This window comes from Bombus impatiens, unplaced genomic scaffold (assembly GCF_000188095.3).
Source record: "Bombus impatiens unplaced genomic scaffold, BIMP_2.2 scf_0637, whole genome shotgun sequence".
NCBI lineage: Eukaryota > Metazoa > Arthropoda > Insecta > Hymenoptera > Apidae > Bombus > Bombus impatiens.
In genome coordinates this window covers 947,120-960,949 of record NT_177056.1, presented here as the reverse complement: position 1 = coordinate 960,949, position 13,830 = coordinate 947,120, and the positions used below count along the sequence as shown (strand labels likewise).

The following is a 13,830-nucleotide window of genomic DNA, read 5'->3' as shown; positions in this document are numbered from 1 at the left end:
CGATATCAACCTATTATTCCAACGTCTCGTTCAAATTGTAAAATATTACACGGCTAATATTTTCGCGTTAACGTGCGTATTCGTGGAAAAGCGTATAGCCAAGTCGTAAAATTGAACAGCGAAAATATACAACGATCGCGAAATGTGCGAGACATATTTACAGAGTCGATTTTACGTATGAAAATGATGGAAAGTTGGCGTGTAAAAAGATGTCGTTCGAAGCTTAATCTTTCGCTTATAAACAACAGTATATTTCAAGCTAACAGTGTTTGAGATTTTGTAACTAAATAAGAAAAATCTTCGGAGCTTTTTAGATATCTGAAGTAATTTTTCAGCAGACGTTCGATTAATTACTAATTGACCAATGGGCCGACGAGTAATTAACCGATGACGGACAACTAATTAACTGACGCAGTAAATCCATTGTATTTCGTGGTATAATGGTGGATACGTATAACGTGGAGCGCTTATAGGGTGTTCGTGAAAGTGAGATGAACTTTCGAAGGTATGCAACGTTTAATCAACAAGACGATATTTTTTAACGAGAAATCATTAGATAACGCAAGGGTACAGGAATCAGGATTCTTAAATAAAAAAAGGCAAAGACTACAAAGTTACTTAATCAGCGGCAAAAGTATTAAAACGTTCCAAAATCCCATTGCTTCGTTTTTCAGCAATCACGGCATCGCCTAAAGCGAAAGGTGCTACTGGAAAACCTTGGAAAAGCGAGTCACCGGAACGCCAGACGCCATAACGATCATCCCCTAAAAGCTGGAGGGTGAACAAAGCCGAGGAAAGAGTTAAGGGAGTCGACAGCCCCGGCTTCGATTCCTTTTTGCTCCGAGAACCTACCTCCGAGAGTCACGAGATAACATCTCGCTGCTATGTTGATGGGGCAGGACACGAGTCGACCCGTCCCGCTCGAAAACGAAGTCTCGAGATCGAGTCTACCCTATATCTCTCTTACCCTCTTGCTCTCTCATCTGCCAGCCAGGAACGACAGGATCCGCTCGAAGCAAGATTGAATCTGCACAGTCCGGTTAAAAGGAGAGCACCAGCCTCCGGGCTGAAACGTCGTAGCTCTATGAACGAGGATTTTAAGCGGAAAAGTTGGCACAATTTGGCAATTGGAATTTTCTAAAATTAGGCACACGACGTGCAGACCTACGAATGTAGCATTATCGCTGGCGTCGTAGACGTTCGCGAATTTCCAATCGTGTCGTTATCCCATCGGGCCAGCGAATCGCAGAATATTTTACCAAAATCAGCGAGTAGAGAAAAAAGGAGACAACCAGGTGAAGAAATTGAGAAGGGAAAGGAAACGGGTGAACGAAGAAATTGAAGAGGAAAAGAAACCACTAGACGATGAGAGAAAGAGATCGAAGAGAGAAGGAGACAGGTTGTAGAGGGTTGTAGCCTGAAAACGGGAGAGTTGCAGAAGCGTCGGGGAAAGGAGGTCAACGACGTCCTTAAGGATTTCGACGAAGGGGTCCAGGAGAGCCGGGAATACCATCGTCGTGCCACGTTATCCCGTGAAGTATGGCGGGTAGGCGGGGATGGGACGGAGACATCGAGGAAAAAGAAGCAGGAGTGGTTCTCTCCCTTGGTCCGGGTGGAAAAGCATCCTTCGACGGACCACGAGTACCTGGTCTCCCGCGGGATCTGACGCTGACCGAGAGCCAGAAATGGAAGAGAAAAGACGAGCCACCGGCTAAAGCGACATGGGAGTTGCCGGGCAGAAGCGGAATGGGAATGAGTCGGATTTCTTCGACGAACCGTCACTCCGTGGATGCTCCGGCGTTCTGGGGAATTTCGTGATGCGCTCGCCGTTGAAAACAGTTCAACGTGAGCCAAGGTGAAGCTACGGATAGAGTTGGGAGTTGGCTTGTATCGAGGAGATGTGAAAAATAGAAGGATAGTAAGAAAGCAGGAAGATTGGAAACAACCGTAGCAGCTTGATTCTTGATTCTTGGTTCTGTTGGAAGCTGTTGAAGAGTGGAGGGTTAAGAGAAAAGCGTTACACGATATGGCACAGGAGACTGGCGCTTCGATCTTGGTGAAACGAAGGATCGCAGATGAGCCGAATAAATTGTTGCTTTTGGTAGCTGCATCTATTACCATGGACTGATTAATCGAAGATCAGCGACAGTACGAAGAAACCAGAGGACTGGGCGACTGATGGAGAAGAGAACTATAATTGTAACGTAACAAGTGGTATTTTTGATAGTCGAATCTGAGGAGCGAACGGGTCGAAAAAGTCGGTAGACGAAACGAAACAATTGGAGAATTGTATCGGATGGAAAGAAGAACTATGAATAAATGGAGAGAGTCCGAGAATGCAGTACTGAAAACCGATTCCAGAGGGAAAGTTACCCGGGGCAGGTTGACAAGAAAGGCAACATCGTTAGCGTCGAATGCAAATCTCGTCTGGGGGAAAAGGAATCCAGGGCATGTCGTTTGATCGAAGCGAGGGCCAGCCGCGACTGGAAAGAAAACGGAGGATGAAAGCCGCGGCCAGTAGACAGCCCGATAGAGCCCGCAGATAGCAGCGGGGAAATACCGTGATGGAAATGAAGATAGTGGCGGGCAAAGAAGACGGGCAAAAGCGACGAGGGACTACGAGTAGCCGAGGATCCCGCGGGATCTGACGCTGACCGAAAGCCAGAAATAGAAGAGAGGAGAAAAGACGGAAAAAAGAGGGAAGAAGGCTAAAGCGACGTTATAAAGTAATGGAGAATAGCACCGTTACGTTGTTCCCGTGGAAAACGTATTCCAATCTCTGCTGTCGTTCTTAATTTGCCGGATTAAATCCTAGCGTAACGTATAACCTGATAGAAACATGACCTAAGGCACTTTCCAATGCGAAAGAAAAGGCTTCTGCGAAAACTTTGCTATTCGACTAGAAACTTTTCTATGATAGTTGTACGCTGATATACACGGGCTCGTCAAAGTATTCGAACGCTTATGGACAGCCTTTATGGATATACAATGGTTGCGAGAAATATTAACACACACCTTTATTTCCTAATAAAGCTTTGCGGAACAAATCACAAGTTGTCGATTAATGTAATTCGCAAAAGTTAATGGATCGAGGATTACTGTCTAGTATCCAGAGGTTTATAAGGGAACAGAAGCAGAAATCTTGAAGCAACACATATCCATGCGATTGCAAGTGAAAGTTCATGAAACAATAACTTGATAGAACGGAAGCACTCTATCTGCTTGAATAAAATAAAGCTGTGCATGCGTAAATCTAGGTCATCGGAGGTCTTGCAGGTGAATTACAAATACAAAGATTTAAAGGGCTATGCTTGGCTTTCGCCTGGTATCCTTCCGCCAAATGTTCAAGATCGGCACACAACGCCCAAGGGTATCTTAGAATTCTAATTTCCCCATACAATCCTCGGGGGTGTCCTGGCATTCTAATTACATTACAATAATCTAATTTCTACCGCAAGAAAGGGTTTCATTTTAACAGAGAAACTAAATTCTCCATCTGAATTCAGCTTGTACTTCTTCTAAATTAACTTTCTTCTCGTAGTCTTCAGAGGTACTGGTCTGAAATTATTACTAAAGTAATCATTGTATGTCTATTTAAGAGTAAAAGAAGCAAACTAGGGTCGATCGTTAATACTCGTCGGTGTTTCATAATAGTCGATTGGCGTCTTATAGCGTAACGCGTATTAGTAAAAACTGAACGAATCGACCTTTCGTCAAAAATCTTTCTTTCCATCGAACGAAGAAACTTCAAGGCAAATCGTCCAAACCGATATTTTCCGAAATTCTAGGAAAAAGCCGAGACAATGTTGGCCAATGGACCAAGGAGGCACAGGACGACGTCTGGTCCTGTGAAAAGGCTGAATAATTTACCGGTGTGAACTGGATTCCGTGGTACAAGTTGCCAACTCCGCCCCGACATTTTGCAGGGGCTGGCGCATCGTTAAAAGCGATATTTCCTAAGTATAGAGTAACTTTCTCCTTTGATACTGTCGGGTTATGCTCGCGGCCGGTGAACGTTCGCGGCTCGCGAACTTTTTCAACCTGGCCGAAACGAAGTTCAAGATGAAACCACTCGTAGAACACGCGCGGCTAATCCAAATAATCGGCCGTGCATGCGGCACGCTCGTTCGTGGAATATCGATTAACCACCGACACCCAGTCGGCTCGGTTCTTTTGATCGTCCAAACGACTACGTTTGCGGACACAGGACAGGTTTGTTTCCTGCGACGTGTTCCACATTCTACCGCTTCCTGTTGCATAATCACGGCTTGTTCAAACTTTATTTAACCTTTTTCGGCTGATTTGGGGATTTCTGTGGTCTGCTAGTTGCGAGAAGCTTTTATGCACCGTTAGAATTACTAGAACAGTCCTTTTCCATGGAAATTTTGTGAAACATTACTCAACGGTGTGTGTTTGCCTGTTTCAATGACTTTTTGCGAAATATGCGGATGAAGCTTTTCCCTTGGAATTATACGTTCTTTCGTGTATCTTACATTTTGGTTTATTTGCTACCAGTTTTTATATATTTAAAAAGAGAATCATTTACGCGTATGTTCGTTGAAACAAAATATTTCTCTACGTATATTCTGAAATACTCTGTGTAAAGTGTGATGATATTTCATTAAAGCTTCCTACTAATTGTTACAATGTTCAATTAAAATATCTCGTGTGCGTTCTATTTATGTTTGCCGTTTAATTAAACGGAAAACTGTCTCGAATTAAAAGAACTCCGATGGAAATATCTGTTTGAATTACTCCAACTCCTCTGTATTTCTAACTACGATCTATTCAGAAGAAGTAACGTGGAATTAAGGATAAGGGAAGAGCCATTTATTCAAGCTATCACGAGTCGCAAGAGCAGTCGAATCGACGATCGATCTATGACGAAAGAGATCCATTTCTCCTTAAACCGCGGACATCGCTGGAATTTCCATCCGACTCGATCGATGGAATTGTGTGTGTTTGACATGGAGTGTTTAATCTTTCCAACCGGTGAGTTTAATGTCGTCGCAGCGTGCTTTCTCTTAACGTCGACTTTCAAGGCGATTCGATTTGATCCGTTCTAGTGGGATTTTTCTTCGTCCGCTTCAACGATTTGTAGCTTTGTTCGATCTTTCACAGGTACGTTAAATTCAATTGCACTCGAACCAGTGATAAATTCAAATCTATTCGTCTATGACGAAATAATTTACTCTTCTGTTCTCTTCTCGACAAGCTACGATAGAAACGATATTGCTCTTAACACTTAGCCAACCGAATAGGGAGGTCTCCCCTCTGTGAAGAACATCGCTGCGTGACCGAACGGGAAGATCTCCCTTTTTGATTTTGCCAACTCGTTTTCCTTTTCTTTGTTGTTATCATCAGTTATCGTTTACCTGGAATCGTTGCCAATTAGTCGGGCCACTTTTTCTGCTTTCATAAAGTACAGTATATAATAAAATACAGCGATCTAGTGGTGTTAGAATTAATAAAAAAGTTACACTATCAGTTACGACTAAATAAAGTTATAATCGAACGACACCACATTGTAAAAAGATATTAAAATGCATTATGAATTTTTAATTTCACGTTCGAGTCGTGTTATCTATCTCTAGTCATCTAGGAATGTTTCTAATTTCACCTACATTTCTTTATACTTTCGATACGTACTTTTAATTTGATGTTTTGTGTAAACAATATGCGAAATCGTTATATAAAATCATTACCGCAAAATATAATCAACCAGTCAAATAATTTTTACACTTCTCTATTTTTTAAGCGGTGAACATTAGTCCTCGATACCTGGAAAAATGCGCGGTGCGTAGGTTGGCTTGTCCGAGCGCGGTGAAAACGTACTGCTCCCTACTGACGTGCGCGATTGGCTAAGTGTTAAATTCGGAAGGAGATTCAACTTTGCATAAACGAAGAAACTGGTGCAACATGTTACCAGAAAACTGTCGAAGGAGAGACGGGTGCATTAAGGAGGTGGAAAATTCGCGCCGGTTAATCGAAGGAACAGTTTGCGTCCGAAATCGACCCTAACTGGAGGCAGCGAAGCGACGAGCCCCGAGAGTCGCATTAACACTCTTAATACAGCCTCTCTATCGTGGCTAATGGAGGTCCCCGGTTTCGAGTACGCTGCTCTATGGGCGTGCTACTTAACCTGTACGTATCTGCGATTACCATGAGAGAAGGTACGAACGAGCATCCATTCGGGATGAACACGCAACCGGCAACAGTCAAACGTTCGCTCCGTGGCTAATTTCTTCCTGGTATTTCATTGTGTCGACGAATTTGCTTGTTGTCGAAGATCACAGTTCACAGAGACCACGCTTCGTTTTGACCTACCAAGAATTTTTACCAATTCGATTTTACAAAAAAACGTTGAGAATTCTCGATGTTTAACGCTTTGACAGCGTCGAAGGACAAAGAACTGAGGATCGAAGCAAATTTGACTCGACGTTAGAAGCTCGGAAGATGCTGTTTCAAACGGAACAAAAGTGTGCTCTACTTTAATTTCGCAGAAACTTTGAAAACGTCGAACGTTCGACAGTTCCATAGTGTCGAAGGACAAAGAATTGAGAATCTTTAAGGTTTTTAGAAGGTCTGGAAGAGCTGGGATATTTTCGCGAAATCTCAGTTGTCGACTTTAGTTTTCCCTCGCCGCCGGATCCCTCTGACATAATTAAATATTGCATGAGTTCCTGTTAGTGCTGCTCCGCCAGTCTTCCGCTCTGAAGATTAATATTTCACGGAAGCAGGAGGCCACCTCGCGAGAAAAACACTTGGCAAAAATGACGACGTGCCCGCTTGGAAATTCCACCTGACTCGCTTCTTTTTATTCGATAAAGACGAGTCCTTGTACGCGCGGCTTCACAACCATGGAACCAGCTCGAAAACCATCGTGGCTAAGGGGAGAGAAGAAAAAAAGTAAAGAAGAAAATATTTAATGTTCCTAAGGAGTAGAAAACCGAAACAAGCTCAAGTTGCGAAAGAAGGTGAACGCGTGGAACGCTTCAGAAGTTTGTAAGACGTTTTAAGTTGCTACTCCCGCTTGCTATATTGGCTAATTTATAGCGTTTCCAAGTACTAGCTGGCTATAACCGAAGTTGTTCGTTGAATAGCTAGAAAACTGTGTTACGATAGCGAGTTGCTTCATTCCGCTAGACAAATTATCGAGAATCGAGGGGCCAGAAAATGCCGTAATATCGTAAATTTGTAAAACACATTTTAGCCGATATAATTTTCCCAAGACGTTTGATACTAAATCGTAATAAAAGTGTAATAAAAAAAGGAGAGAAAAAAAAAAGAAATTACGTTTGAAATTGTTCCAAGATTCTTTCAGCGTGATCGAAAGGTTGGACAATGGGCTTAAAAATAATCCTCGTTTTAGTACGAGGAAAAGTCGTGATTAACGACACGCCATATACGACGAATTCCTGCATTTCACAGAGAACTCGAGCTCGCTGTACGTTTTAGTTCCGTGGACAGAGAAAAATCGAGGGCCGTTCGAGAAAAATAGTATCGTCGTTCGATGTGGTTGCACCGAGTGTTTCCAGGAAAATGCAAATTTGAGTCGTAAGAAATAAGATTCGTCTTACCGTGTCTTCCCTTGTTCAATTTCAGTGATAAGTCTCGAGGAGAAAACTGGCCTTTCCCGTACCTCTCAGGCTCTTCGACAGTTTTCCACGATCTCTATTATATCGCATACTGAATCGAATATCCAAAGTTCCTATTGTATCTGCGTTTTCTACAGTCTACTCAAAAAATAAACGGAACAGCTAAAAACGTCAGTTTGATCGTTACTTAAGGCCATCGTTAAAACGCAGGCCTGGTGCTATCGAAGCAATTCAAAGTCGAAAATCTGATACTACCGTCGTCCGTATCGCTTCCTAGCTATTATTCAAATCTCTCGCTGCAACTTTTAATGACTGTAGAAAATTACTGGATCGTTCGACAGCGCCCAGTGGCGGTCAGATGGGCGCGAGAACCCAACGCCAGCTGGTGCACACCGTGAAAAAGAGTAAGCCCCGTTAATAGGATTACACCATGTCCAGCGACAGATTTCCACTAGATATTCAACTGGCCGGCAGCTTCAATATTTGACAATTCGAATTAACGTTCCTACGATTCCCTGCTATCGATTCGGGTCTCGCGAACTCCGTGTTTTATATAATCCACATAGTCGTTGCTGAAAATCCATCGAACATTTGTCATAAACCGCTACACCGAAGCTTTTCCACGATCAATCTCTGCCGTGTCGCGCGTAGTCTAACGGCTGTATCGTTATAGTCGTTATAGTCGTTACAGTCGTATATTAGAAGACGTAAGACGTACGAGGATGGTCTGGTGATGGTCGGATACCAAACGAAACAAAGCGACGAGACTGCGGATATTTATGCAAATCCATGTTTCTACGAATAGAATTTATAAACTGGCACCTGGATGGAAAATACCACAGTACGGATATTTTATACGTCTTTTTGCATTATACGCGTGCACTCAACGAATACAAAAATATTTTCATCTTCAAATTCCTCCATAAATGTACAAAGATCTACGATCTAGCGATGAAAATGTGTAGTTGGGATTGTTCAGAAGCCACATAAAACTTTCCTACGATAAACGTTCAAATGCAATTTCAATCAATAATAAAAGTTCCATTTTATCTTATCTTCGCAATTCTATAAGAGTAGCTGATCCTATGACGCTATAACCAATCAAACTCGCATTCCTTCCGGTAGCCAGCTTCTTATCTCTGCACACAGTATCCAGGTTATCCGTGTTTGTATCGTGCACCGTCGGAAGGAGTCATAGATCTTCACGGCCTCCCCCGAGAGATTCGCCCTCTTACGTGGCCTTTTCTTCGCCGTAAATCTCACGGTTCGCTTTCAGTCTGGATTGCCTCGCCGGACGCGGAACCACCGTCGTCTAATTAGCTTTCTGTCCAATTAAGGCCACCCTAAACGATCCTGGCAAGGCAAGGAAATCAGGCTGACACCTTGGCACATCGTGTAATAGCGTTTCTTCGTTTGCAACCGTCGATCGACGAAAATATGATATTTTTGCAAAGATTTCGTTACGTGAAAGTTTCGCCTTAGGATCCGTCGAACGCATAGCGTTTCCTCGTTCGACTGCGGCATCTTTTCCAATTTCGATCTTCTAGGGAAGGTGATCGTTGTACGAGAAATAGCTATCCCACGTCTTTGACCTATTATTCGGCGGTAAAATCTGCGGACGTTAATCTAATTATTCGATCGGAGCTATAAATCCGATTCTTCTTTTATTTCTTTCGATTCGAATGTAGCGCGAGCTCGCTTTAATAGATAAAACTTCGAAAATTCACGTTTAAAATTTAATTCGCCGACAGGCTTAGAGGAATAGGTCGGATTTATCGCCGCTGAATAAAATATGAACCGTTTCAGAATATCATACATCGTGAATAATTTCGCGATTTTCTTACGTACATGCAGAGCCGATCGTCAGAATCAATTTATCATGCCTATTTCTATAGAGAATAAAAGTGTGTTCCGAGAAACGACTGCCACTATTTCTCAAAATCTACGCTCTAATTCTTTTCCGACTTCATACTTTCAAATTCCCGGTATCGTTATAATTATCAAAATATTTAATCATTTCACTCTGCTTATCCTTTCGCTGAATCTTCGCGTTACTTTGCAGTCATCTTTTGAAAGCGGCTTATCTTCTACATCAGTATTCATCCTTTGATCATCTACTGAACCTGAAGATAACCTTCGCTTCCTCGGCAAGTAAAATCTAGGTTCAAAATAGTGAGAAATCTTGATTCAGACTACCTAACTTGCATGCAAAATTTCGCGTACCAGGTTATCTTAACCCGATTGAACTCCTACCCTTCAGCGACCCCAAAAGGTCCATATACTACCAAAAAGCGCTATTCATGCCTTGTCTTTATCTTCATTTTTTCACACAGAATCACGTGCTTCCTTTTCACGCTGTGATTACCAAGTCACCCTATATAACGACAGTTTCCTCAGCTACGATTAAGAATAATTCGATCGGCCGATATTTCCATCGCTGCACTCTCACGACCGGCAGAAAGTCAAAACAAACCTGGTCTGACTATTAATTCGCCGAAAAAGGATCCACTGTTCCCTAAACAGCTCGAGTCCTGACCGAATAAACACCGGTGAACCGTACATTGTCGACAAAAGTAGGAAAATAAGCTGAAAATTCGGACAAGCTGCAGAACATGTTACCATTGTTCAACCACGATGCACACACGATCGCTAGACTACGTGTTCTAGCTGATGGGTGAAAAGAGGGTAGGCTATCATACTCTGTCTGGCTGGCACGTAAAACAAAATGAAAAATCGAATCTCGATTAGACCGATCCTGCTGGCAGGCTGCATCGCCTCTACCGCGCCACTTCACTCATCGTTCACATTTCCTCCCCTGAATCCTTCTTATTCGCGGCATTATCATAATGCCATCGGCCGCTACGTGACAGGAAAGACGTATTATCGTGGCTCGTTCTGCTTTCCCGATCCTTCTCGCGAGCTTATCGTCCCTTTGCCTTAAAACGAATGCGAATTAGCCGTGCTACTTCGTTATTCCCTCGACAACGGTCACTTTCAGGCATTGGATCGCGTTATATCGAGAATAAAATTGGGAAAATTTGATCCGCGTAGTTGGAGTACGATAATTTAACGTTATCGACACGCAAGGTAATCGTGTCTATAAAATAATGAAGTGATTCGTTCGGATGGAAGCATCGAACGAGAGGAATTGAAAATTCGACGGAAAGGCGATAGCGGAAAATAAAACGATATTATTTGCGGAGGGTGACGTAATAGCGTGGAGTCTGAAAAAGTTGTACCACCCATTGTATACGCGAGAAGTATCGTTTATACACAACTGAGGGACCCTTCGAGCAAGTGTAGGTAGTTGTCGAAAACTTTGTTCGAAACGTTAGCGCACGCAAACGCTCCCTTTGCGTACTACGCTTGCTGCCAGATGAACTGCTACAACTTGGAAAACCTGTCCCACTCGGTGTTTCCATTTTCAAGCCCCGAATCCTTGAAATATATGCTTTCGTAAAACAGGATTAAAAGAGACCAAGACAGTCAGGATTACCTAGAAGGAGTTGCAAAAACAAGACACCTTTAATTCTTAACCGATTCTGTAAAGGAAAATAAAGAAGCCAAAATTCTTCGTAACGCTGAAAATATCAATTTGTCGACTAACATTCGTTATTAAAACCTCCTTTATGCGCTACTTACCAACTACTATCCCCCGATAAATTTCCAAACCTAACTGTTACCTCGCAATAAACTTCGGAACCTAACCACTACCACCAACCCGCAAACTTCATAAGCTTTTCCTAACCACCCAGTACATATTAGCCACGTTACATTAAACCAAGACGAATAGCAGCGAGTGGTGGCAGGCTTACATCGGTAGTTGCAAGAATTTTCAAAGAGTTTCCTCTCGGTAACGTCTAAACGCGTTGAATTCCTGTCGGCAGCTCCCGCAGGAACGAGAAAGGAAGCCGATGGTTGGCAGAACGCCAGACGACACCTCCAACTTCTTTCTTTCGCTTGTACTCAACACACACGTACACGCGCGCCAGCCTGATACCAACAATGGACGGTTTCTCTCCATCCGACAGAGGGCAAGTAATAATCCTAACTCGCGGGTTAGCCAGGCTTAATTAGAACAGGGGTTAGTGGCTGGCTGGTTATATTCGCGGCTCCACTATTCGATACTGGCCACCTCGCTTCATTTTCCAGCCTTCCGACAGTGGAAGAAGCGGCTGTCTCGGTAACGAACGACCAGCCTGCAACTGATAACTCGCGAAGCGTTATTGCGCCAAACTTAGCGTTCTAATATATAACGTTCCTGGATGATGGACGTGGTTTAAGGCGTACATTTCGTAGGACGTAATGGGCGAGGCAAAATTCGCTTGGCGAGACAGTATACATGCAGCTACGCTTTCGCTCGAACGTCTTAGGACACCTGTTCTCTTTACGATACGAGGTTCGAACGAAACGTCGATGCAAGTACGCGATAATTCACGTAAAAATACCAGAGCGTTGTCCAATCTTCGGATGTGACTGAAATCCAACTTCTCCGACGATAGCCTGGATAAAGTGCGGAAGCTTTGTTCGATATTTTAAAGAAATTCAATTTTGATGATCACGAGTCTTCGGCCCCGGTGTCCAAGAAACAAAGCGCTCGAGAAAAAGGAGCAGAAAGTCGAAGGGGAAGAAGGAAGAGGATAAGATCCAAACAACGGAACCGGGACAAAACTGCGAGACAGCACGGATGAAGAAGCAGCTTGACCAGAAAGGAACAGTCGGAACCAAGATAGACGTCTTGGAAAGACTTGGGGGAAAAAAGGAGATTGGAGAAAACTGGTGTCGTCTATTGAACGAATGCAAAAGAAAGTGGATCCTGGCTTGGTAGAGTGAACGATTCTCCTGCAATTGGGTAACAATGGCGCGAGAGTGTAGCCGAGTCGATCAATCGGTCTTTTTGCGACTCGTCGAAACGCGCAGCGATCGGATGGCGTCCGATAAAACGACCTGACACGCTCTCGAGGTCCGCGGCAAAAATGACCAGACACAAAGGAGGATCCTTTGTGCGTCTAGCGCAGACACGGACGACGAATCCGACAAGGGGAGACAGCCGACACAAAGCGTGTTCTTTCGCGCTGGTAATAACTGCGCGCTCGCAAATTTCCACGATGCAACCCCTGCTGTGTGTTACATGACCTGCTTTCCCATGTTTTTATAACATTTCCGCGGGGGTCAGTATGTTGCACGAGTTTCGCGACAATTCGATGGCAGGATTGGATCTTTTTGGAATTTTGGAATTCAAATTCGGGGAAACTTGATACGTTCGGTGATGGCAAAGCTACTGTAGTTTGGATAAAGCGTAGCTTGAGCTTAGATGATGATTTTCTTAAAGGTTTCTATAGTAGGAATATAAGTTTTCATGAAATATAAGAACTTTTATTCGTATCAGCATTGGAATCTTACTGGAAACTAGGTGTAAAGAGAAAATTCACTTACCCGTTTCGAAACGTTGCTCTCGGTGCAACTTCAGCAATTATGACAGACAGCTGCAATACGCAAGGAGCCATAACACACCATGCTATCCTTTATTTCTGAAACAGAAGAAATCGAAGACTCCGTTACAATTGAATCCAGTGTTACAAGCCTCTGCTACAAAACTTCCCATCTTCCTTTAATAAACGAAGAACCTACTCAACCTATTTCTAACTCCGATCTCTCGCACAGAACATCTACTATCTTACGCTCAGGATCTTCGAGCAACGTCTACTATCGGATTGACCTATCAATTGTCACGATAGGCTATTCTTTCCTCCAACGACACCACAAGCCTAGCCTAAATATTACCGAATCACCGGTCTTTCTCCGAACGATTGATAGACCTAAATGAAAATCAAGGAGAAGTTGGTTTTCCATTCGGACGAACCAAGTGAAAGGACGGCGGTGAAAGATAATAGGTCTGCCATTTCGGAATAACAAGATTTCTACAATTTTTCAGTGTATTCTTCTTATACGAAGTTTCAAGGACCATCGGATGCCAACGATGTCACGGTCCTGGCTTAGACAGCAACTGGAATTCCGCAGAACGTTCGGACATCTGGAAAAGACGAAGACAGCGAGTCAACATCAAAGGAGACACGTCGGTTGGGAACGGCTCGCGGGTAGTAGAAACAAAAGGCGTTAAGAGGGAACAGGATGGAACAGAAAGCTCCGCCTAGTTTTTAAAGGGGTTAAGCGGGCCACGGTCCGACTACGGTGTCGCAGTTGAACGAACCCCGCCACTTTGGCGGGTCAG

The 13,830-nt window shown here is 43.5% G+C and overlaps 1 protein-coding gene across 3 annotated transcripts in view; it reads right to left on the bottom strand.

The window, feature by feature from the left end:
* LOC100746746 overlaps positions 1-13,830 on the bottom strand; it is a 317,300-nt gene that overhangs the window by 245,477 nt on the left and 57,993 nt on the right. For all 3 annotated transcript variants that reach the window (XM_012389182.3, XM_033322390.1, XM_024369668.2), the window contains one exon: positions 13,035-13,129. The gene's annotated coding sequence lies outside the window, so the exon portion shown is untranslated. The remainder of the gene's footprint in view (positions 1-13,034; positions 13,130-13,830) is intronic.